Source organism: Myotis daubentonii, chromosome 3 (assembly GCF_963259705.1).
Source record: "Myotis daubentonii chromosome 3, mMyoDau2.1, whole genome shotgun sequence".
NCBI classification, from domain to species: Eukaryota; Metazoa; Chordata; class Mammalia; order Chiroptera; family Vespertilionidae; genus Myotis; species Myotis daubentonii.
This window is the reverse complement of record NC_081842.1, coordinates 94,582,247-94,606,988: the sequence shown is the minus strand read 5'-3', so window position 1 is coordinate 94,606,988 and position 24,742 is coordinate 94,582,247. Positions and strand designations below refer to the sequence as shown.

General features: G+C 36.8%; 1 non-coding gene across 1 annotated transcript; it reads left to right on the top strand.

The window, feature by feature from the left end:
- Positions 1-1,380: 1,380 nt before the first annotated feature.
- Positions 1,381-1,483, top strand: LOC132232095 (U6 spliceosomal RNA). The gene has a single exon (XR_009452254.1). It is a non-coding gene; the product is annotated as a U6 spliceosomal RNA (small nuclear RNA).
- Positions 1,484-24,742: the final 23,259 nt, after the last annotated feature.

Genomic DNA, 24,742 nt, shown 5'->3' with positions numbered 1-24,742 from the left:
TCAATCACAGTTGTGCCCAATTTGCCTGTTTAACTTTTTTCTTGCTTGATTGACCTTGGATCTCTCCTTCCCCAGATGTTCCTGATGACAACATGCCATGCCGTATCTTTTCAATGTTGTGAGTGAAACAGAAATAACCCACATCCTTAAGAGCAAACTCAAATGGCCAAAGTATTATAATCTTAGTATAATGTTTAATTTTGCCCTTTTTTGTATTAAAATTAATTACATCTTACAGTGCTTCATTTTAGATGCAAATTTCAATTTCAAATATGTTGGTTTATTGATAATTTTCTTGAATATATATACATATATAAACATATTTATAATATGTATATGTAAATACATACAAAGTAATATTTATACTATATATTATATATTTAGTTTGTGTATTTAGATATATTTAGTGTGGATATATATGTATACATAGAGTATATAGAATATATATGTGTGTATGTATATACTTATATATATAGACAGAGAGAGTTTATAAGACTGAAAAATTCTGATATATATTTTTATCATAAAAAGATAAAATAAAAACAAAGCAAAAGGCAACCATTTTTATGACCAGGCATTTAACTTTCCAGGAATATGGAAGACAAAGAATGTTCATTCATGCTTACTATAAATAGTAACTCTAACCCATTTTTTACTTCCTTTCTCAAATTTTCAAATCTGAAAAATGTCCAGCATATTAACTTATAAGATATCACTTCTGAAAGGGAAAAAGAAAAAGTACTATTATAAATATAGCTACAAGGCTATATAACATTTTAATATTTATAACATTTTTAAAGCAATCAAGCTTTAATGTCATAGAAGGACAGAAATTTTGTTTTGTGTATGTATGACAGAGAGATTGAGAGAGAGAGAGAGAGAGAGAGAGAGAGAGAGATAGAGAGAGAGAAAGAGAGAGGAGATACAAGACACAAGAGAGAGAGAATTTTGGCTGCCCTTCATTTTACTGAAGAAACTATGTTTTATGTCTTAGAGTAATAATATGCAGTATTATATATTTAAATTAGATTACAACACTCTTTTTGATATTACATGTTTACAATAAATTTAATCCAAATAGACATTAGTCTTCTTTTTGTTTTAGCATTAATTTTAAAATTATTTTTCCTTAAAAGACTTCCTATCATTCTATATTTAAAAGTTAAGATGTCCATAACCAAAATTTCAGGACTATTTATTAAATGCCAAGAATAAATCCTTTTGTTGACTGCTTCTCAGACAGGAAAGTGCAGACTAAGGACTTGGAAACTTTATTAAAAATGAAGATTCTCATTCAGATCATCCGAGATGGTGCCTAAGATTCTGCATTTCTAACCAGCTGCCAGATGATGTTGATGCTATGATCCAACTATGGTTACAGTACTTGCTTTGGCAGCACATACACTAAAATTGGAATGATACGAGATTAACATGGCCTCTGGGCAAGGATGACATTCAAATTTGTGAAGCGTTCCATATTTAAAAAGAAAACAAACAAAAAAGAAAAATTGATTAAAAAGACTTTCAAATCAAATAATGCACTTATAATTATAATAACAATCATAATAATTTTAAATAAATCTTATATCCAATGAAAATGATAGTTAATATGAAAATTAATGACCAGGTACATAAAAAAATTATTGAATCTTTCCTATTTAAAATATTCGGTTCCAAATGCCATATTAATACTGAATTTTTGCAACTGTTCTAGGGATCGTTTGTCCAACATTGACTTATTGATTGGTTCTAAATCTGTTGATTTGTGGCAAATTGTTAGGCTTCGTAAATAATTGTAAAGTCAAATATTTCTGAAAAAATTTTAAGAAAACATCCATTAAGAAATAGCTGAAGTGCTTTTAAACTTTTACAAAATCTTATGGACTGCCAATGACTTGAACTGCAAATAAAAATCTTATTAGCATCTTAATACTAAGACTCATAAACTGTGAATGAAAAAGCAACCAAGAAGGAAAAGAATAGGTATATTCCATTGTGAATTAGTATGAAAATTTGTATTTTGTCTTGTGATAGACAACACTTACTACAGATATTATGGGCTAGACCAGATCTGTTCTGAAAGCAAAGTAGATGTACTCCAATGAGGGATTCTAGGAAGATGATTAGCTATAAGGGCATGCATGCACAATAACTCTCATTAACTCTATGTAGACAAAAACAAGAGAATTGATGTAGCAGTCGAACATCTCTGACAATAAATCCTAAAATATAAGAGGTAATGGGTGCTAGATACAGGATGTCAAATATTCTAAGTGACTTAATCCTAAAACAAGTTTTCAGTAAATGATCTGGAATATACATATTTTTTCTCTATTTTTTACTCTCTGCTTTAGGCATTTTAAATAACAAACTTAAAATCTTTCTTATATATCTTTGTAGTCATTTGTCTATTCTTAGGCTATACTTGCCATGAAAAATGAGAAAATATCTGTGGTTAAATTAATCCTGTGGTGCATAAGGCCATTTGTTTTAAGGAACTCATTTTACAGATAAGAAAAAATAGTGGTGGAGTAGGAAAAAATCAATCAATTAAAAAAAAAACTGTTGAAGATGGTATAATATATTGTAATAATCATTGGGGAGAATTAAAGAGAATAATACTGTGAAATAAGAAGCAATACATTACTATTTCAAAGCAGTATATGTAGTGCTGAAAGAATTGTTGAGCCAGTGAGTGCTTTTCAGCAGAGTGGGTATGAGGTTATTTTTTTGTTAGGATAGCTTTGTAAACACTATTCTGTGATTCTACTTTGCACCAGTTTGCTAGAGCTGCCACAACAAAATACCTTAGACTGGGTGGCTTAAACGACATAAATGTATTCTTACAGTTCTGTAGACTAGAAGTCCAGAAGTCCAAAATCTAGAAGTCCTGTTGGCAGGCTGTTTTCTTCTGAGAACTCCCCTTGGCTCAAAGATCTGCCTGCTCACTGTGTCCTCACATGTGCATCCTTGGATGTCCTTTGTATATCCAAATTTCCTCTTCTTACAAGGACTTAAGATTGAGGTAGGGCTCATTCTAACAACTTATTTTAACTTAGTCTTTTTTTCAAATGTCCTATCTCCAAAGTCACATTCCAAGGAGCTGGGGGTTATAGACTCAAGGGATGAATTTTGGGGGATACAGTTTAGTCCGTAACTCATTCAGAATCCTGTATCTATAAGAGACCTGGTTCAACACCCTTGCTTCACAGCTGAGGAATTAGAGGCCTCCCCCAAAGAACTGAAATTTCTTATGCAAAGTCACCAAATTAGTTAGTGGTATAGTCTAGAATAAGTCATAAATATCTTGAATTCCTGATTTTTTAAAAGTTTCACTTTGCCACATGACTAATGCAAGCCTGATATGCTTCCTACAAATATGGAGTCTAGATCTTTACGTGAGGAATAAGTAGGCACAATAATTTGGAAAGCAGATTTAATGGGTAATATCACTCTTTCTAATCCAGTTTTTCCAATTGGGTAAGCTTTTTCAGAACCAGAAAACAATCTAATGAACACTGGGATGGATTAGTACAATCAACATCTGAATCTAGATTGGGTATAATGGCCATTAATTCTAACTTGCTGGTCTAAGTGTAAGTCCATAGTTCTATAATTCCTGAGGTTTGACTCTTGCCATGTTCAATGAATTATTCTTAACAGAGCTGACTGACTTTCATGAAGATTTTAAAGTAAACATGTACTTGTGAAGATTTTTTGATATCACATATAAAGTATTTGAGAAAACTCTATTTAAAAGGCTAAAATGTTACTAACTTGAAAGATAAAATAGGTATATTAACTATTTTTTAAAAGATGGAAATTTCGCCTTAGCTGGTTTGGCTCAATGGATAGAGAGTCGGCCTGCAGACTCAAGGGGTCTCCTGCAGACTCCCAGGTTCGATTCTGGTCAAGGGCATGTACTTTGACTGCGGGCACATCCCCAGTAGGGGGCGTGCAGGAGGCAGCTGATTGATGTTTCTCGCTCATCGATGTTCCTAACTCTCTATATCTCTCCCTCTCTGTAAAAAATCAATAAAATATATTTTTAAAAAAGATGGAAATTTCTAAATGTATAAACAAATTTAAATTTTTCTCAATAGCAAATACTTTCTTTCCCCAATAATTTATAGACTTTTTGAATTATTAATATCTGATTAAATTTTATTCAATTTTAGTTCAATTGTGCAAACACAAAGATCAATGGAATTTTATAAAAATTTGAAAAGCTAGTAAGCAAGTAAACTAAAACGCAAAATGCTATCAAATGAACCAAGAATAAACATATTTAAACTAATTATGCCAAAATGAGTCTCAGTTGTAAAAATGCTCCATACAAAAGGAAAGAAAGAAAGAAAGAAAGAAAGAAAGAAAGAAAGAAAGAAAGAAAGAAAGAAAGAAAGAAAGAAAGAAAGAAAGAAAGGAAGAAAGAAAGAAAAGAAAAGACAGAGGTAAAGGATTGCATTTATTTTTGTTAGTCCTCTTTAAATTATGACAAAGGATGTGTCACCAACCCCCTGATACCATTTCCTGAATTTGAGTTAGCAAACTTACATTAAAAGAATGCTTTCAAGTACTGGGTAAAAGTTTAAAATGACAGCCTTTTCTTTTCAGACTCATGAACTCTAAGATATATATTTATCCTATACTAGAGGCCCAGTGCATGAAATTTGTGCACTGGAGGGGGGTGTCCCTCAGCCCAGACTGCATCCTCTCCAATCTAGGACCCCTCGGGGGATGTCCATCTGCTGGCAGTTGGACATCCCGCTCACAATCCAGGACTGCTGGCTCCTAACTGCTCACCTGCCTGCTTGCCTGATCACCCCCTAACTACTCCTTTGCCAGCCTGATTGATGCCTAACTGCTCCCCTGCTGGCCTGATTGCCCCCAACTTCCCTCCCCTGACTACCCGGTCGCCCCCAACTGCCCTCCCCTGCAAGCCCAGTCTCCCCCAACTATCCTCCCCTGCTGGCTGGCCTGGTCACCCCCATCTGCCTTCCCCCCCCCCGCCCCCGCCCCCCCCCCCGCTGGCCTGATTGCCCACAACTTCCCTCCACTGCTGGCCATCTTGTGGTGGCCATCTTGTGACTACATGGGGGCAGCCATCTAGTTTGTAAGGGCGTGATGGTCAATTTGCATATTACCTCATTATTATGTAGGACTAGAGACCCAGTGCATGAAACTTATGCATGGGTAGGGTCTCTAGGCCTGGCCAGCGATGAGGGTTGATCAGGTTCCCTGCCTCCCCGCCTCCCCACCTCCTCCTTCTCTCACTGCCTCCGTGCCCTGCCTCCATTGCTGGTTGCCTGCCATGTTCTGCACTGCCCCCTGGTGGTCAGTGCATGTCTTAGTGAGCAATCGAACTCCCAGGCTCCCAGTTGAACTCCTAAGGGACAATTTGCACATCAGCCTTTTATTATAGAGGACTAGTGGCCTGGTGCATGAAATTTATGCAGGGATGGGGGGTTCCCTCAGCCAAGCCTGCACCCTCTCCTATTGGGGACCCCTTGTGAGGTGTCCGACTGCCCTTTTAGGCCCGATCCTCAACCGTCAGTTGAACATCCCTCTTGCAATCTGGGAATTGTTGGCTCCTGACTGCCTCTGCCTACTTCCCTGATTGCCCCTAACCCCTCTGCCTGCCTGCCTGATCACCCTTAACTGCCCTATCCTGCCAGCCTAATCTTGGCCCCAACTGCTCTCCCCTGCCTGCCTGACCTCGCCCCCAACTGCATCTACCTGCCTGATCACCCCTAACTGCCCTCCCCTGCTAGCTTGATCTCACACCCAGTGGCCCTCCTCTGCCAGCCTGATCTTGCACCCAATTGCTCTCCCCTGCCGGCCTGATCACCCCTAACTTCCCCTCCCTGCCAGTCTGATCTTGCCCCTAACTGGCTTCCCCTGCAAGCCTGATATCACCCCCAACTTCCCTCCCCTGCCAGCCAATTTGGTTCTGATTGGTCGGTTTCTATGCCAATCAGCATCAAAAGTTCCACCTCCTAGGCATCCATTGGCTCCTCACAGTTCACCCAGATTTGGTTCTGATTGGTCAGTTTCTATGCCAGTCGACTTCTCCGGGCCTATCTCTGGGCCTTAGAGGCGGGGCTGATAAGCTGCCCCTGTAGAGGCTCAGAGAGAAACCAAGGCGCAGCTGCTGGCAAAGCCCTGAGAGAAAGAGAGAGGCAACAGCTGATCAACAGCTGCCACAGAGGCTGCTGGTCAGACCCTGCCTAGATCCGCAGCCCCCCTCTGCAGTCAGTGCTGGGTCACCACACAACCCATCACTGACTGCAGGACTGACTTCTGGTGTTCGGTGGAGCCTTCGGTGGGTTGTTACGGACCCTGGGTTTTTATATATATTAGGATAGGCCTGGGTACTTTGAGTCTGTCCCATCTGTGATGAAGAACCCAACATGCAATCACAAGCTGCTTCTCCTGATGAAATTATCTTTCCATCACTTCCCTAGAATGTAACCTGGAAGTTTAAAGCATTGTGTTGGGAAAATAGTTGTTTAATGTAAAAGGCAAGTTCAACCTATGGTCAAGATTAGTCTGTATATCTGCTCTGCCCAGCTTGCCAAAAGTTAATATAGGTTATTATAGCTACTCCTCTTCCCCACTTGCATCATTTTTACAGTGACTCTATTAGTTATCTATTTATATAAAAAGCCAGTGACGGAAAAGCTGTTAACAACCAGAATGACTGGTCACTATGAAGCCCACTGCGGCCAGAGAACCGGCCTGATCTGGGGTGGGGCCAGCTGGCCAACCTCCCGCGGCCCCTCGCTCCATCTGGCCCCACCCCCAATCAGCACCTCCACCCCAGTCGGGGACAGGACCCACCGGGTCAACCTCCCACCATCTCCTCCTCCCAACAGGCCCGGCTCTGATCCACCCCAATTGGGGCCCAGTGGCCGGACCCCTCCTGTGCACTAATTCGTATACTGGGCCTCCAGTCTGATTATAAAACACTCTTGATATGCCTTTGGCAGCAATAGACTCAATGGAGTCAGGTAAATGCTGTTTCAGGATCAAATATCGCCCCCATATGATAAGACATTCTTAACCATTCTAACAAATGGATTTTTCAAAATTCTTATGATCCTTCTTACCAAGACCCTGATTTATTTTGTATGGCCTTTATCTTTAACTAAAATCCTATATTTTCCTTTCTTGACTCATTAGATTATAAAGTCTTTGTAAGTGGAAACTCATCACTGCTATATTGCAGCCTCTAAGGTGTGTCTCATATAAAAATACCTAATATGTATTTGCTGGGAAGATTGATCAATTAATTAATTTACTGATGCACATTATAATAGGTGTTCAGTGATATTGTGGTTATTGTTTTTCTGATTCTCAAGCAACTAGTGTTTGAGCCAATAATTACCTGATGTCTGTAATTTTAAGAGAATCTTTTTCAAAGCTTCCTAACATTCATTCCTGTTATTTTTATAACAACCATTGTTGGGAATTATCTACAAAGGAAACTGTGTGTGGGAAGAGGGTATATTCTGCAAAGGTTAAAAATAAAATACTTATTAAACATCCTTATAGAATGTTGTCAGGCCCATGGGGGGGGTGTGGTGAGGAGAGGTAGCACAGAGAAAGGAGATAAGAGAAAGGCATGGACAGGACTACAGAAACAAAATGAAATCTGAAGAGAATTTAAAAGCATTACAAGTAGCTAATAACAAAGGACAGAACACTTTTGAAATTACTCCAAAAGTAATAGTGCTTATCCATAAAAAGTGCTGCAATTTGTAGCTTACTGGGTATGAAGATATGCTAATAGGTAGCTTTTCATTACTTTCCTTGTGTCTGTCTGTTCATGATTTTTATAATATACTGGAGGGCAGGTGCATGAAATTCGTGCACTGGGGGTGGGGATCCCTCAGCCCAGCCTGCCCCCTCTCACAGTCCAGAAGCCCTCAGGGGATGTCCTACTGACAGCTTAGAGAGGGCAAAGGGCTTTAAGCCATTGTCTGGCCATGGAGGTTTGGAGCAGGCACTCCGTGTGTGTGTGTGTGTGTGTGTGTGTGTGTGTGTGTGTGTGTGTGTGTATGTCCACCGGGGGCCTGCCAAAAGCCTCGACACAGAGGCTCAGAGCAGGCACCCCTCTGTGTTGATTTCTCAGGCTGTGGGCTGTGCCTGCCTGTTGTTCTCTCAGGCTCAGGCCCGCGCCTGGCCCCTCCTCCTGAGCTGGTCGTGACCGTTACAGAGTCCCGATATCATTTGCATATTACCATATATATATATATATATATATATATATATATATGATCAAAACATAGATAAAAACTAGACAAAGTCCTATTATATTGAAGAATATCTGGAAAACATTTAGATTATGATAAAAATAATAAACTTAAAGTTTAGATTATCTAAACATATCAACTACTCAAATTTACAAAATTAAAGTAACAGAGCTGCAAAATCATCATTTTAATAAGTACTTACTTTGTACTCTTGAAGTATAGGAGATTCTGCTGTGTATTCCTGACTTTAAATATTGAATTTTTGGGGCTTCCCCTTTTAAGTAGAGTTTGTAAAAATTCCTGATTCAATTTACTAAGAGGAGAAGAATGTTCATTTCTAATTTATCTTCTGCATGTTATTTTCTGGATTCAATATATCCAAATCAAAGCATCGATGTACTCTTGGTATAGCAGGGTTATCCTGTCTGAACAATTAGTTGAATTGAATTATGAGACACATCCATGAAACTTTCAAGATATAAAAAGTCTTAATAGTGAAATTGTCTACTGGTGTTAAAACTTTCTAGGTAAAGGTCCCTTTTTGCAAAATAAACTGATTTAGAAATGTAATAAAACCTATAAAAGCATACTGCCTCAGGTGAAAAAAAAGAATCAGTGGTGATCTGTCCCCTACCCCACAGCCAAAAAAAGAAACAAATAAACAAACAAAAATATTCTAAATGATTTTTAAGCAGAATTATTATGGTTACCAAGATCCATCTATTTTTCACATCTGTGGATTTTAAATAATAATAATAAATGAGAAAGAAATACTTTTTGGGGGGAAGAAAGATATTATTTTTTATTGATTTCAGAGGGGAAGGGAGAGGGAGAGAGAGAGAGAGATATCAATGATGAGAGAGAATCATCGATCAGCTGCCTCCTGTATGTCCCCTACTGGGGATTGAGCCTTCAACCTAGGCAAATGCCCTGACCTGGAATCAAACCATGGCCTCCTGGTTCATAGGTAAATGCTCAACCATTAGGCTACACCGGCCAGGCAAGAAACAGATTTTTTAAAGCCCTTTGCCCTCTCTATGCTATGGGATTTAAGCTAAGTCTTGGGTAAATTGTAAAATAAAGGCTTTCAAACCAATTTCCTAAATGCAAAAATTATAACAAGTAGCAAAGTTCTATCCTAGTAATTCTACTGCTCTTCCTATAACCAAGACACCTTAATCTCCCATTCCCTTATTACCTGGTAATGTAGGAGATGAGAATCTGATTAGAAGCAAGCGAATGCCTCATGCTGTCTCTTTATTCCTGATTAGTTGGACCAGATTTCTTGGCACCCTGGCTGAACTCTGGAAAATATAAACCCAAGATTGTATGAATATGAAAAGAGGAAGCAGTTATTTTAATTTCTTTGAGGTATTTGAAGACAAGCCTTTAACATAAATTCACTAACTCAATTAACAGGAAATAAAAGTCATTGTTCAGAGGCAAGGCCAATGAAAGGTATTCTGAACTTAAAGAGGGATTAAGTAGAAGGGTTTGAAAAGTTAATATTTTCTGCCTGAATTAATTTCCAATTCTATTTCAAAATTAGACACCTGTCTTATTTTCAACAAAACTCTGCTTAAATATTTCAGTTACCAGAGAACATGCTATTCTGAAATCAGCCTCTTTCATTTGTGGAGTTCCAATTAGCTGGAAATCTATAAATATAAAACCTTAATATGCAAATAGACTGAACAGTGAAACAACTGAACAACAGGTCCCTATGATGTGCGCTGACTACCAGGGGTCATGCGTGGAACATGGCAAACATTGGCAGCAGGCGGCAGAGTGCAGAACATGGCGGGCATCAGCCGCAGTGGGATGGTGGAGCAGGTGAGCAGGGCACCAGACCAAGGCGGGGCACTGGTTGCTGTCATTGGGGCAAGCCTCTGGTGGTTACTGAAAATTCTTTGCTCCCATGAGCTGTGGTCCCACCCGGTGTTTGCACCTGCTGCTGGTGCTGGCCCTGCTCGCATCCGCTGCTGGCTCTCGCCCCAATTGCTCAGCACCATCAGTGGGTGCAAGCAGCGGCTGCCAGCCCTGATCATTCCTCAGGGCTTCTCCACCTCCCCTGCTCCTGAGGGGCGATCAGGGCAGCAGCTGCTGCTCGCACCTGCTGACAGCTCTGGCCCCATTTGTACCTGCTGCTGGCACTGGCCCCAATTGCTCTGTGCTGTCAGTGCATGGGAGCAGTGGCAATGGGAGCAGGACTGCCAGCAGACAGGGAACCAGGGGCCAGAGCTGGAGGGGGCTGAGCAGGGTGCAGAGGATGGGCCAAGACCTGCCCTGCCCCTGTGCCAACCACAGCCTCGTGGCCCACAGTTCCTTTCAAGGTGCACAAATTCATGCACTGGGCCACTAGTCCTATATAATAAAAGTGTAATATGCCAATCAACAAAATGGTGGAATGACCAGGGGGCAGACGCTCAACCCAGGATCTGTCCCCCTGGTGATCAGTGTGAGCCTACAGGGAGAGTGCTGCTGAGCCAGAAGCCAGACTCATGGCTGGCAAGTGCAGTGGTGGTGGCAGGAGCCTCTCCTGCCTCCCCTGCAGGCAGGCAGGCAGGAGCAAGGGGTCGCAGACTGTAAGAGCCCCCAGACTGAAAGAAGGATGTCTCAAACTGTGAGAGGGCATAGGCCAAGCTGAGGGACCCCAACCCCTAGTGCACGAATTTCTTGCACTGGGCTTCTAGTATTTACATAAAAGTGAAATATGTCAGCCTGTAATTATGAGCCATTATTTCTAGTTTTCCAGTCTGGAAAGTAAAAGAATAATCTTTATTTTCTTTAATCATTCATTCAGGCAAATGCTTATAGGAGGCATTCCCTGTGCTAGATATTTGTGCTAGGCAATAGGGGTCAAATAATGGATAAAGGAAAATTCCTGTGCAGAGGAAGCTTAGAGTACATTGTGTTAGGCAGATGCAAACAACGTAACTGTGTGGCATATAGGATTCTAGGTGCCTGCCTTCCTTTTTCCATATTATTCATTTAAGGCATATGTGATCAGGTGTTCAAGCTGGAAAAGTGAGTCTTTCTGGATTCTTTTTCCTCACTGCCTTATTCAGTTTATCATTTAGTTCTATTGAATATACTGCTAAATTATCTCACATACAGTCATTTTTCTCAGTTTCATGACAAGCTCTGTATTCCAAGCCATCACCAATATTGCAATGTGTAATTTCCTTTTTGGCCTTTCTGCTTTCACTGTTGGTAGTCTACAAACTATTTTTTTTTCAAAAAATGTAAACTTTATTTTTAAATATTTTACCAAATAATTCATTGTCACATTTCCTCTTTATATGCCATTAAATATTTTTCAAAGTCATTGCTGTGTAAATCTACATAATAGTCTATTGTGTAACCATACTATAAGTTATTAAAACCATTTCCTGCTATGCTATGTTGTTGGACATTTATGTGGTTTCCAAAATTTGGCTATTATGAATAATTCCATGATAAGGATTGTTTTACATATATATATATATATATATATATATATATATATATATATATATATATATATATAATCTTTGCCACAAATTCTGACAGATTCCTATAAAGAAATTTGCTGTGTCAAAAGAATATTTTTTAAAATTCTTAAAATATAGCACCATATATCTTCTAGTATATGAAGGTGCTTTTGATGTATATCCATGTCTACATAGAGTACATCATTTTTTCTTTCAATTTATTTTGTTTCAGATGTACGGCTTAGTAGTAAACAATGATATACTTTACATAATATTCTCCTCCATATTTCCAGTACCCCAACTGACACCATATATAGTTATCGCAGTATTATTGACTATATTCCCTATGCTTTACTTACATCCCTGTTACTATTCTGTAACTACGAATTTGTATTTCTTAATTGCTTCACCTCTTTCATCCAGTCTCCCAAATCCCCTACCTTCTGACAACCACTAGTTTGCTCTCTGTGTCTATGAGTCTGCTTCAATTTTGTTCTTTAGATTCCACATATAAGTGAAATCATATGGCATTTGTCTTTCTCTAACTGACTTACTTCACTGAGTATAGTATCTCTAAGTTTATCCAAACTGAAACAAATGGTACAATGCCATTATTTTTATGGCCCACTAACATTCCATTGTACAAATGTGCCACAGCATTTTTAATCCACTCATCTATTGATGGGCACCTGGGCTCATTCCATATCTTGGCTACTATAAATCATGCTGCAATGAACATAGAAGTGCATATATTCCTTTGAATTAGTGTTTTGGAATTCTTTGGATAAATTCCCAGAAGTGAAATTACTATGTCCTAAAGCAGTTCCATTAAAAAAAAAAGTCAATTTATATGATAACTCTGCTAAAAAAAAAACCTTCAAATATTTGTTTTGGTGTCTTGACAGTTAAATCATCATTCTTTACCTTGCTCTGCAGAGTTTTGCTTGACTTAGTCACTGCCTTTCTTTTGCAAATTTACCTCCTTTTATCTACCACTGATTTTACCACCAGGTAGGCATCTTTCTTCAGGATCTCTGTATTTTTTTCTAGGTTGATTTCTACACTTAACACCATCATCTATTCACATCTAACTGATACTTAATACAAGAGACTTTCCCTAACCACCCTAGATAAGCAAGTTAACATAAGTACCTTATTTGGCACTACTTTCTTTTCTTTTCTTCTTCTTCTTCTTCTTTTTTTTTTTGGCACAAGTTCCTTATTTGGCACTACTTTCTATTATTTTTTTCTTTTTTTTTTTTTGCACGTTGCGTATTTTGTTTTTAAGCTGTTTATTAAAAGTCTTCTCCACTGAACTGTAAGTTTCATCATAGCTAGTAGTTGAATCCCTCATAGCCTGACATATATTAAACACTCAGAAATTATTATTGAATAAATAAGCAATTGGATCAATATATACACAGAAAGAAAACTTATCATATGTTTGAATGTTTACTACCTAGACTTATGTTGACAAAGTTAGCAGGTAAAAATATATAATAGTATATAAACTAATATTTTCATATTTCATCTCTGTCATAATCTTAGTTATTCTTTTCAGAATAATTAATTTTGGCAATAGCCATCTTACAATATGGAGTTCAAGTATTGCTGCAATATAAATTACAGTGAACCTCTATAGAATAAATTTGGTAATGCATATTCAATTATAATATTACCACTTTGACCCAGCAATTCCAAAGATAGAATTTTATCTTAAGAAAATAATTGAATCTGTACACAGATATTTCAATATATGCATTTTTATCACACTGCTATTTAAAAAATTGCTTGTCAAATCAAAATGTTTGCCTGTAATAGGTTTTAAATACCAATATAATTGAATCACCATGAATAATTTTCAAAGAAACACTGGTTTATAATAAAAAATAAATCACTAAAACTAGCTGGAGAGAACCCTGATAACCAAGGGTGAATAGAAACTAGAAGGAAGGGTGGAGACATGAAAGGGCTGGCTGAGCTCACACAGACAGCAGCTAAAGTTCTGGAGAGATATCTCAACTGTGGGAGGTTGCCACTGAGAACTCTGGGGTATAATCCCCAAGCTGCCCCACCCCAACAGAGAGCACCAGAACTGAGAAAGATGCCCACATAACATCTGGCTGTGAATAGCAACACGGTTGCTGTCTGCCAGGGAGTGATGGCTGGAAATGCAGGCACCCTTTTATTTATTTATTTATTTATTTATTTATTTATTTATTTATTTATTTATAAATATATTTTATTGATTTTTTACAAAGAGGAAGGGAGAGGGATAGAGAGTTAGAAACATAATGAGAGAGAAACATCAATCAGCTGCCTCCTGCACACCCCCTACTGGAGATGTCCCCGCAACCAAGGTACATGCCCTTGACTGGAATTGAACCCGGGACGCTTCAGTCTGCAGGCCGATGCTCTGTCCACTGAGCCAAACCAGTTAGGGCTCAACACTCTTTTTTTCATAAAAACTCTTATAAAGTGGGAATAGAAGGATCATAATATAATAAAGGCCATATATGACAAACATACAGACAACATTATACTCAATGGGCAAAAACTAAAAGCGTTCTTTTTAAGAACAGGAACAAGACAAGGATGTATGCTTTCACCACTCTTATTCAACATAGTACTGGAAGTCCTGGCCATAGAGATCATGCATGAAGAGATAAAAGGCATCCAAATTGGAATGGAGGAAGTGAAACTTTCATTATTCACAGATGACATGACATAGAAATTCTTAAAGACTCCACCAGGAAACTAGTAGACTTAATAAATGAATTTGGCAAGGTAGCAGGATACAAAATCAACAACCACAAATTGATGGCATTTTTATACACCAATAATGAACTCTCAAAAAGAGAAACTAAAAAAGAAATCCCATTTTTCATTGCAACAACAACAAAAAAGAGATACCTAGGAGTAAACCTAGTCAAGGAGGTGAGAGACCTATATTTTGAAAACTATAGGACATTGAAAAAAAAATAGAGGGAGAAACAAACAAATGGAAACATATACTATGTTCATGGATTGGAAGAATTAATATCATTAAAATGTCTATACAACCCAAAACAATCTACAGATTCAACACAATCCCTATTAAAATACCAATGACTTACTTCTCAGAGCTAGAGCAAATACTCCAAAAATTTATATGGAACAACAAAAGACCACGGATAGCTTCAGCAATCTTGAGAAAGAAGACCAAAGTAGGTGGGACACAATATCATATATCCAGTTATACTACTGAGCCACTGTATTCAAAACAGCCTGGTACTGGCACAAGAACAGGCATATAGACCAATGTTTTAGAACAGACAACCTAGAAATTGACCCACACCATTACAGTCAATTAATATTTCACAAAGATGGTAAGAACATATAGTGGAGTAAAGACAATCTCTTCAACAACTGGTGCTGGGAAAACTGGACAGATATATGCAAAAAGATGAAACTAGACCACCATCTTATACCATACACAAGAGTAAACTTAAATGTAAGGCATGAAACCATAAAAATCTTAGAGAACATAGTCAGTAAAATCTCATACATCTCACTAAGGCAACAGAAAATAAGGAGAAAATAAACAAATGGGACTGCATCAAAATAAAAAGCTCTGCACAGAAAAAGAAAACACCATAAAATTGAAACGGGAACCCACTGAATGGGAGAACATATTTGCCAATGATACATCTGATAAGGAATTATTATCCAAAATACATAAAGTACTCATAAAACTCAACAAAAGGAAGACAAACAATCCAAATAAAAAATGGAAGAATAGACATTTCTCCAAAGAGGACATACACATGACCAGGAGACATATGAAAAAATGCTGAAAGTCACTAATCATCTGAGAAATGCAAATTAAAACCACAATGAGATATCCCCTCACACCTGTCAGAATGGCTGTCATCAAAAAATCAACAAACAAGTGCTGGCGAGGATGTGGAGAAAAGGGAACACTAGTTCACTGCTGGTGGGAATGCATATTAGTGCAGCACTATGGGAAACAGTATGGAGTTTCCTCAAAAAATTAAAAATGGAACTTATGTTTGACCCAGTAATCCCACTTCTGGAAATATATCCCAAAAAACCCAAAACACCAATCAGAAAGAATGTATGCACCCCTATGTTCTTAGCAACATTATTTACAACAGCTAAAATTTAGAAATAGCCCAAATTCCTATCAGTAGATGAATGGATAAAAAATCTGTAGGACATTTACACTTTGGAATACTATGCAGTTGTAAAAAAGAGGAGTCTCTTACCCTTTGGTACAGCATGGTTAGATCTATGAAATATTATGCTAAGTTAAATAAGCCAAATTGAGAAAGAGAAATTTCACATGACCTCATTTATTTGTGGAATCTAATGAACAAAATGAATTGACCAACAATATAAGACCAGAAGCATGGAGGCATGGAACAGACTGACATACTTTGATGTGGGGTCTGGAGAATGAGAAGAGATAAACCAAAGAACTTATATGCAGACCTGGGAGGTGGGTAGAGACTTGGAGGAGTGGAGGAAAGGAGGAGCAATGAGAGATATCTATAAGACTATCAACAATAAAAAATATATTTAAAAAAATCACTAAACCCAAAGTAAATGAGCCAGGGTCTTCAGAAATAACAATAGAAAGAGACCAACAAATACATCAAATATTGACATTTTTAGTCATAGGATACAGAATAAATATTTTAGTCTAAATAAAAATGTAAAAAAGTAAAGGTAAAAGGCTATAAAGTTATTAAATTTAACTAAAAAATTTGACAGAGGAACTAGAAGTAATAAGTAATTAAAATTAAGTACTTTAAGTAAGTAGAAGTAAAATTAATAAGTAATTTTAAATTAACAGGTTTCCATTAATATCTGATTGGGTAATTAATACTTTGTCACTCTGTTCAAAATGTATATGTTTAAAAAATAACCTTTAAAGCCAATACTTGAATTAAAATGAAATGTCAAAGAGATAATTTGAAGTTTAGACCTACTTTTCATCTAAGGGTGGCTGCTGATGTAATTGATGGTTGACAGACTAAGTACTATTGTCAATCTCTGAGACTAGGAGGATGCATCTGAATAGTGGTACCCACCAAAGACTCCAAAGAAATAATAGTGAACTTACGTAGTACAGTCTCTATAAGAACTACCACCCAAATTTGAATTATCTCAATCTTTGAAATTTAATTCAAGCAATAGGCATTATTATAATCCCTAGGAACCTATTAGATGATTTCTCAAATAAGATAACATCATGCTAGGTCTTGAATTATTTTGTAATTTTTCAAATTCTAGTAGTTTCCAGTTTCAAATACTAAAAATAAAAAAAAATAAACAGGTATACAATGAGATAAGACCAATGAATGAGACCCAGATGGAATAATAACCAATAGACACAGACCCACACCAGCTTCCTTTAGAATTATCAGATACAAATTTGAAAAAAAAAATTAAATTTAAGATATTCAATAACAACAACAACAAAAAAAACAAGTTTGAGAAATTTCCAAAGACATTGAAACTATATATATATATAAAATATATAAAAACACCACAAACATGAAAAGAGTTGAAATGTTTATTTCTTATATCATTTATTTAAAATAAGAAAGTACTAGTTAATGCTAGGTTTGATTTCTCATGAATACATATTATATTATTTAGTATAAACTAAGCCAGACCTAGTAGAGAGTAAATATTTCTGAGCTAATGGTAGAAAATGTAATATTTCATAATATCCAGTCATTTTTTTATTGATTTGAGAGAGAGAGAAAGAAAGGAGAGAGAAACATTGATGTGAGAGAGAAACATCAATTGGTTGTGTACTCTACTCACCCCAACCTGGGATGGAACCCACAATCTGGGTATGTGTCCTGACAGGGAATCAAATCCATGAAACTTTGGTGCAAGGAATGATATTCCATACAATTGAGCCACACTGGCCAGGGCTTTAGTCATTTTAATAAATGGAAAAACACAGAGAAAAGAGAAGAGAAGGGAAGGGAAAGGAAGAGAAGGGAAGGGAAGGGAAGGGAAGGGAAGGGAAGGGAAGGGAAGGGAAGGGAAGGGAAGGGAAGGGAAGGGAAGGGAAGGGAAGGGAAGTGAAGGGGAAAAAGAGGAAGAGGAAGAGGAAGGGGAAGGGAAGAAAACAGGGCAATCAGAAGTTTAAATTTAAAAAGGTCAACAATAATATTCAATATGAGTTGATTAAATATTTAAAAGGTAAAGGTTAGGATTTTCCTGTTTGGCTAAGTGGATAGAGCATCGGCCTGGGAAACAAAGGGTCCTGGGTTCTACTCTGGTCAAGGGCACACATCTCAGTTGCAGGCTCCTCCCCAGGCCTGGGCCTTGGTTGGGGCTCATGTAGGAGTCAATTAATCAATGTGTTTCTCTCACATCCATATTTTTCTCTTTCTTTCCTTCACTCTTCTACTCTCCCTAAAAAATAATGGAAAAATATCCTTGGGTGAGGATTAAAAATAATAATAATAATAATAATGACAATAATAATAATGTAAATAAATAAATAAAAGGTAAAGGTTAATAGGCTAAAATTTTAAGGACTCAAAATCCACTATATAATATTCTGTGATTTATAAGAAACATATCTAAAATTATTTATCAAATATTATAAAATTAAAAATAATTTAGCTCAGCCAGCATGGCTCAGTGGTTGAACATGCATCTATGAATCCGAAGGTCACAGTTAGAGTCCTGGTCAGGGCACATGCCCAGGTTGCGGTTCAGACCCCAATGGGGAGCATGCAGGTGGTAGCAGATCAATGTTTCTCTCTCATCATTGATGTTTCTATCTCTCTCCCTCTCCCTTCCTCTCTGAAATCAATAAAAATATATTTAAAAAATAATAATTTAAATAGTTATGCCTAGTATCTCTAAATAAAAAAGAATATAGCTGAATTTATTTGAGAAAAAAGGTAGATTGCAAGTAATAATATTTATACAAGATAACAATAAGGTGCTTCAGAGTAATAAAACTTTCAATATACCAGCAAGATATACCAATTCTAAATGTGTATGCATTTGACATTTAGCTTCAGGTTTTTATAATAAGAAATAGACAAATATATAAGGAGAAATAGAAAATATGATGAGCATAAGATTTAAAAATAATTTCTCTCTAGAAGTTACTATAGAAAAACAAATATTAAAATGTTATTGAAGTTAAAAATCAAAAGTAAATGTGCCCTAGTAAACATATGTAGAATATAGCACCCAACAATTGTGTAATGTACCAAGAGTTAAAGTAAAAATTTACCATATAAATTATACTAGAATAATTAATAATGCAAGAAAAAGTAAAATCATAGTTATAAAAGAGCCATGTATTCATAATAACTCATAGGACAAATAAACATTAAGCAATGGGCACTGGAAAATCTTTGAACTACTGATGTCAAACTATTACATATCATGATTGTGAGATTCAAGAAAGGTATAGGGAAAATTGCATTCTTTAGAATGCATATCCTATATAATAAAAGAGTAATAAGCAAATTGACCAAACAGCAGAACAACTGGTAAGTGGGGGGCAGGGCTGGTGAGCAGGTAGTGCCAGGCCAGCCAAGGCATGTGCCAGTGGGCAGAGGGAGAGGATGGCAATCAGGGGGTGGCGGTGACCAGTGGTGGCAGAAGGGCAATTGGGGGCAGGGGGACAGAACCAGCCACTAACCAGCCAACATTGTCCCCTAAATCAGCCTGCCCGGTCGCCAGAGGGAGGCCAGACTATGGCTTAGGCCCACTCCCCATGAGGACCAGGCCTAAACCATCAGTTTGACATCCCCTGAGGGCTCCCAGACTGTGAGAGGGTGCAGGCTGGGTTGAGGGAACCCCTAAGTGCACAAATTTTCATGCACCGGGCCTCTAGTTAAAAAGTAAAAAGATGGAAAATGAATAAGCACCCACCTCAACAAAGTAGAAAATTAAAATAAATGCAAAGTAAATAGAAAGCAAATGAGCATAAGAACAGAAAGAAATTGAATATACATATAAGATAGTATTAGCAGAATAAAATGTTTATTTGAAAGATCCATAAAATTGATAAACATCTGTGAGACTGATTAAAAAAAGAAAATGTAAAGAATGTAGAGGGTCATTATTAAACATTATAGTGACATTATATTGATGATAAGATGTTATAAATAATCTGATTTAAATAAAATTTAAATCATAAATAAAAATTGTTTATCCTGTCTATTGAAAGAGAATATTAAAAAGACACAATTTTTGACATTTTGATATATAAACTTTATAGAAAAAACATTAAAGAAAAACTAAGCTATCTTCATAGAAAGGGGATTCAATAATGAAAGGATGTCAATTTTCCCAAAATTGCTGTACAGATTTAATGTCCCTTAAATAAAAGTCAAACAAGAATTATCATATACTTAAAATGTAAAAATTTAAAATATATTGTTTAGGGTTATATTTTTTGTTGCAAAACCAAAAAGAAAACAAGAGAATGATTCAGAACAGTGGTTTTCTTTGCATGACAAAGTTGAATATTACTAGTGCAAGGTATAAAAGGGCTTCAAAGGGATTGGCAATGTTCTATTTCCAAATGGTTTGTGGTAATCATACATTAATTTTTGAAATTGTGCTTTAAAGTTGTGCATACATATTTAATACATTTTGTATGTGTGGTATTTTTATAATTGGAATCTTACATTAATGACTAAACCATAGTATTATAATCATAAAACTGTATAAATTTTAAGATCTTTATATAAATAGATACACATATCTACATACGTGTCAATATCCTTGATGAAACTGAATTCTAAACATTTTTTTCCAAACTTTGACTAATGAAAGTGGAAATATTCTCACTTAAAAATGGTAGCAACTTTTTGCCTTCTAGGAGTTGTAGACCTAGATTTTCTTCTGAGACTCACTGTCTATTTTGAAATAAGTGTCCTTTAGTACATAATTTTGGATTTCTGTAAAGGAAATATTCACCCAATATATCTGGAAAAAAAACAAATGAAATGGAGAAAATTATTGCAGAGTCAGCTGAATAAATCAGTGCTTAATGTTGATTAGTAATAGGGTGTTCGGTTCAGAATAAAATTTTGATTTATCATACTTTTGCATTATTGTGTGCTAAATTAAAAAACATTGGCTATTAGTAAGCATCTAAGGTTGGTGAAACTATGCAAGTTTTTTTTTGTATTTTTATGCATTTTCCAAATATTTTCCAAAGAGCATATTATTGTGACTGTAAGAAAAAAAAGAACCTTGACTAAATTGCAGAGCCCTGCACAGAAGTAAACTTTCAGTGTGGCCTGAACAATGATGAGTTCAGTGAGATGATCACCCTCTTTATCCGGACTCTTGACTTGTGTTATTGTGCTTAGTGTTGTATTAGCTGCCATGTCATCTTTTTGGCTTGTATTGATCTGGCAGTCAACCTGAACACATTTTTTTCCAGATAGATTGCTGTTGAGATCAGATTGGCACAGAGGTTTTGTTAACTAAAATGCAGAACCTTACCTCCATTAATGTAATACTGTTTAGATTTGTGTTCTCAGCTGTTCAGCACATTTCCGAAGAACAGACACAGCTGGATGACCTTGACTCCTACTTAAGATTGAAAACACTTAAAACGAGTAATTGCAACTTCTCTTCACTCCATCTCAGAATCCCTCTGCTTTATCATCTATATCTTTTTTTTACCCTTATCTAGACTGAGGAAAAATTTTGTTCCTTCAATTATCTTAAATGTCTCATATATTTTCAGTAACTTTCTTTTCCATAATTTGAATCACTTTATTCATATGGATGTCTAGATCTCCTATATTATTACAAAGGCAGCCCCCCAAATCCCTTTCACAATTTTGATAGCACCTCTGAAACTCTCTCAACTAACTCTAAATTTATTGAAAGATGTATATTCATTAGCTTTTTAGGTTTTGCAGTTTAGATTGTGCTCATAACATTCTCTGTTTGGCTACTCACATGGAGAAATTCTAATTATAAAAGTGAAAAGCAATTTCTCTTTGCACATTTTCCTGAACCATGATCTGCCATCCTGTAGGAACAGGACTCCAGGCCATGGAGATAGAAGGGCAGGAGCTCAACCCCTAGGTTGGACTTTGCATAGATGAGGTTTTCCAGGCAAAAATAAGTACCTATCTTTAGTAAAAGGTGATTCCTAGGAACCTGGACACACAAAAACAGGGAGTATATTACTTTTAGAGAAATAATTGAAACTTGTCACCATGGTTGGGTTTTTAGATTTTAAGTCACAAATGCAGCATAACAGTAATGCAGTTAATTTTCCCAGGTAAATAGTACACTTTTCTTTATTTTTCCAAGACATCAAACTTAAAATCACCATAAATGTTTTTATTGCACTTTCTCATTCACTTCACAGTTTTATCCAGTCAAAAATCAGCAAAGCCTCAATTTTCCTTTTGACCATACTGTTTTTTACCTTAATACTAGTGCCTGTTAAATTGCCTCATTTCCATTTTCCTGGCTTTTATTGTCACTCCCCTTAATTACTATCAGAATGTTTTAGGGAATCTCCCTGTTGACACTCTGTACCTCCTGCAATCTGTCTTCCATTTAGTTGGCAGAAGGGCCTTTCTATAATGTTGTTTTGATTGCATATTTTCTCACTGCAGTAACTTTTTAGATTTCTGACTCCTTCTACTACATCTTAAGTTATTTGAGAGCAATGATTCTCTATTAGTAAAGATTTTTTTTTTATTGCTTAAAGTATTACAAAGGGTATTACATATGTATCCATTTTATCCCCCCGCCCTAGACAGTCCCCTAGCCTCCCCTATCACCCAGTGTCTTATGTCCATTGGTTATGCTTATATGCATGCATACAAGTCCTTTAGTTGATCTCTTCCCCCCCTACCTCCTGCCCCCCAACCCTCCCCGGCCTTCCCGCTGCAGTTTGACAATCTGTTTGAGGCAGCTCTGCCTCTGTATCTATTATTGTTCAAAAGTTTAAAATGGTCTCTATTGTCCATGAATGAGTGAGATCATGTGGTATTTTTCCTTTATTGACTGGCTTATTTCACTTAGCATAATGCTCTCCAGTTCCATCCATGACGTTGCAAATGGTAAGAGTTCCTTCCTTTTTACAGCAGCATAGTATTCCATCGTGTAGATGTTCCACAGTTTTCTAATCCATTCATCTACTGATGGGCACTTAGGCTGTTTCCAGATCTTAGCTATGGTGAATTGTGCTGCTATGAACATAGGGGTGCATATATCCTTTCTGATTGGTGTTTCTGGTTTCTTGGGATATATTCCTAGAAGTGGGATCACAGGGTCAAATGGGAGTTCCATTTTCAGTTTTTTAAGGAAACTCCATACTGTCTTCCATAGTGGCTGCACCAGTCTGCATTCCCACCAGCAGTGCACAAGTGTTCCTTTTTCTCCACATCCTCTCCAGCACTTGTCGTTTGTTGATTTGTTGATGATAGCCAGTCTGACAGGTGTGAGATGGTACCTCATTGCTGTTTTGATTTGCATCTCTCGGATGATTAGTGACTTTGAGCATGTTTTCATATGTCTCTTGGCTTTCTGAATGTCCTCTTTTGAAAGGTGTCTATTTATGTCCTTTGCCCATTTTTTGATTGGATTGTTTATCTTCCTTTTGTTAAGTTGTATGAGTTCCCTATAAATTTTGGAGATTAGGCCCTTATCAGATATGTCATTGGCAAATATGTTTTCCCACACAGGGGGTTTTCTCGTTGTTTTGTTGATGGTTTCTTTTGCTGTGCAGAAGCTTTTTATTTTGATGTAGTCCCATTTGTTCATTTTTTCTTTAGTTTCAAGTGCCCTAGGAGGTGTATCAGTGAAGAAATTGCTTCGGCATATGTCTGAGATTTTGTTGCCTTTGGATTCTTCTAGAATTTTTATGGTATCCTGTCGTACATTTAAGTCCTTTATCCATTTTGAGTTTATTTTTGTGTATGGTGTAAGTTGGTGGTCTAGTTTCATTTTCTTGCATATATCTGTCCAATTTTCCCAACACCATTTATTGAAGAGACTATCTTGGCTCCATTGTATGTTCTTGCCTCCTTTGTCAAATATTAACTGAGCATATTGGTTCGGGCCGATTTCTGGGCTCTCTATTCTATTCCATTGATCTATATGCCTATTCTTGTGCCAGTACCTGGCAGTTTTGAGAACAGTGGCTTTGTAATACAACTTGATATCTGGTATTGAGATCCCACCTACTTTGTTCTTTTTCAGGATTGCTGCAGCTATTCGGGGTCTTCTTTTATTCCAGATGAATTTTTGGAAAGTTCGTTCTAGATCTCTGAAGTATGCTGTTGGTATTTTAATGGGAAGTGCGTTGAATTTATAGATTGCTTTGGGTAGTATGGACATTTTAATGATGTTGATTCTACCAATCCATGAACACGGTATGTTCTTCCATCTGTTTATGTCTTCCTCTATGTCTTTTTTCAATGTCCTGTAGTTTTCTGAGTAGAGGTCTTTTACCTCTTTAGTTAAGTTTATTCCTAGGTAGCTTAATTTTTTTGGTGCAATGGTAAACGGGATTGTTTTTATAATCTCTCTTTCTGAAAGTTCATTATTGGTGTATAGAAATGCCTCAGATTTCTTGTGGTTAATTTTGTATCCTGCTACATTGCCAAATTCATGTATTAAGTCTAGTAGCTTTTTGATGGAATCTCTAGGGTTTTGTATGTAAAATATCATGTCGTCTGCAAATAAGGACAGTTTTACTTCCTCTTTTCCAATTTGGATGCCTTTTATTTCTTCTTCTTGCCGAATTGCAATGGCTAACACTTCCAGTACTATGTTGAACAGGAGTGGTGAGAGGGGGCATCCCTGTCTTATTCCTGTTCTTATGGGAAATGGTGTTAGTTTTTGTCCGTTGAGTATGATGTTGGCTGTGGGCCTGTCATATATGGCTTTTATTATGTTGAGGTATGATCCTTCTACTCCCACCTTGCTGAGAGTTTTTATCAAAAATGGGTGTTGAATTTTGTCAAATGCTTT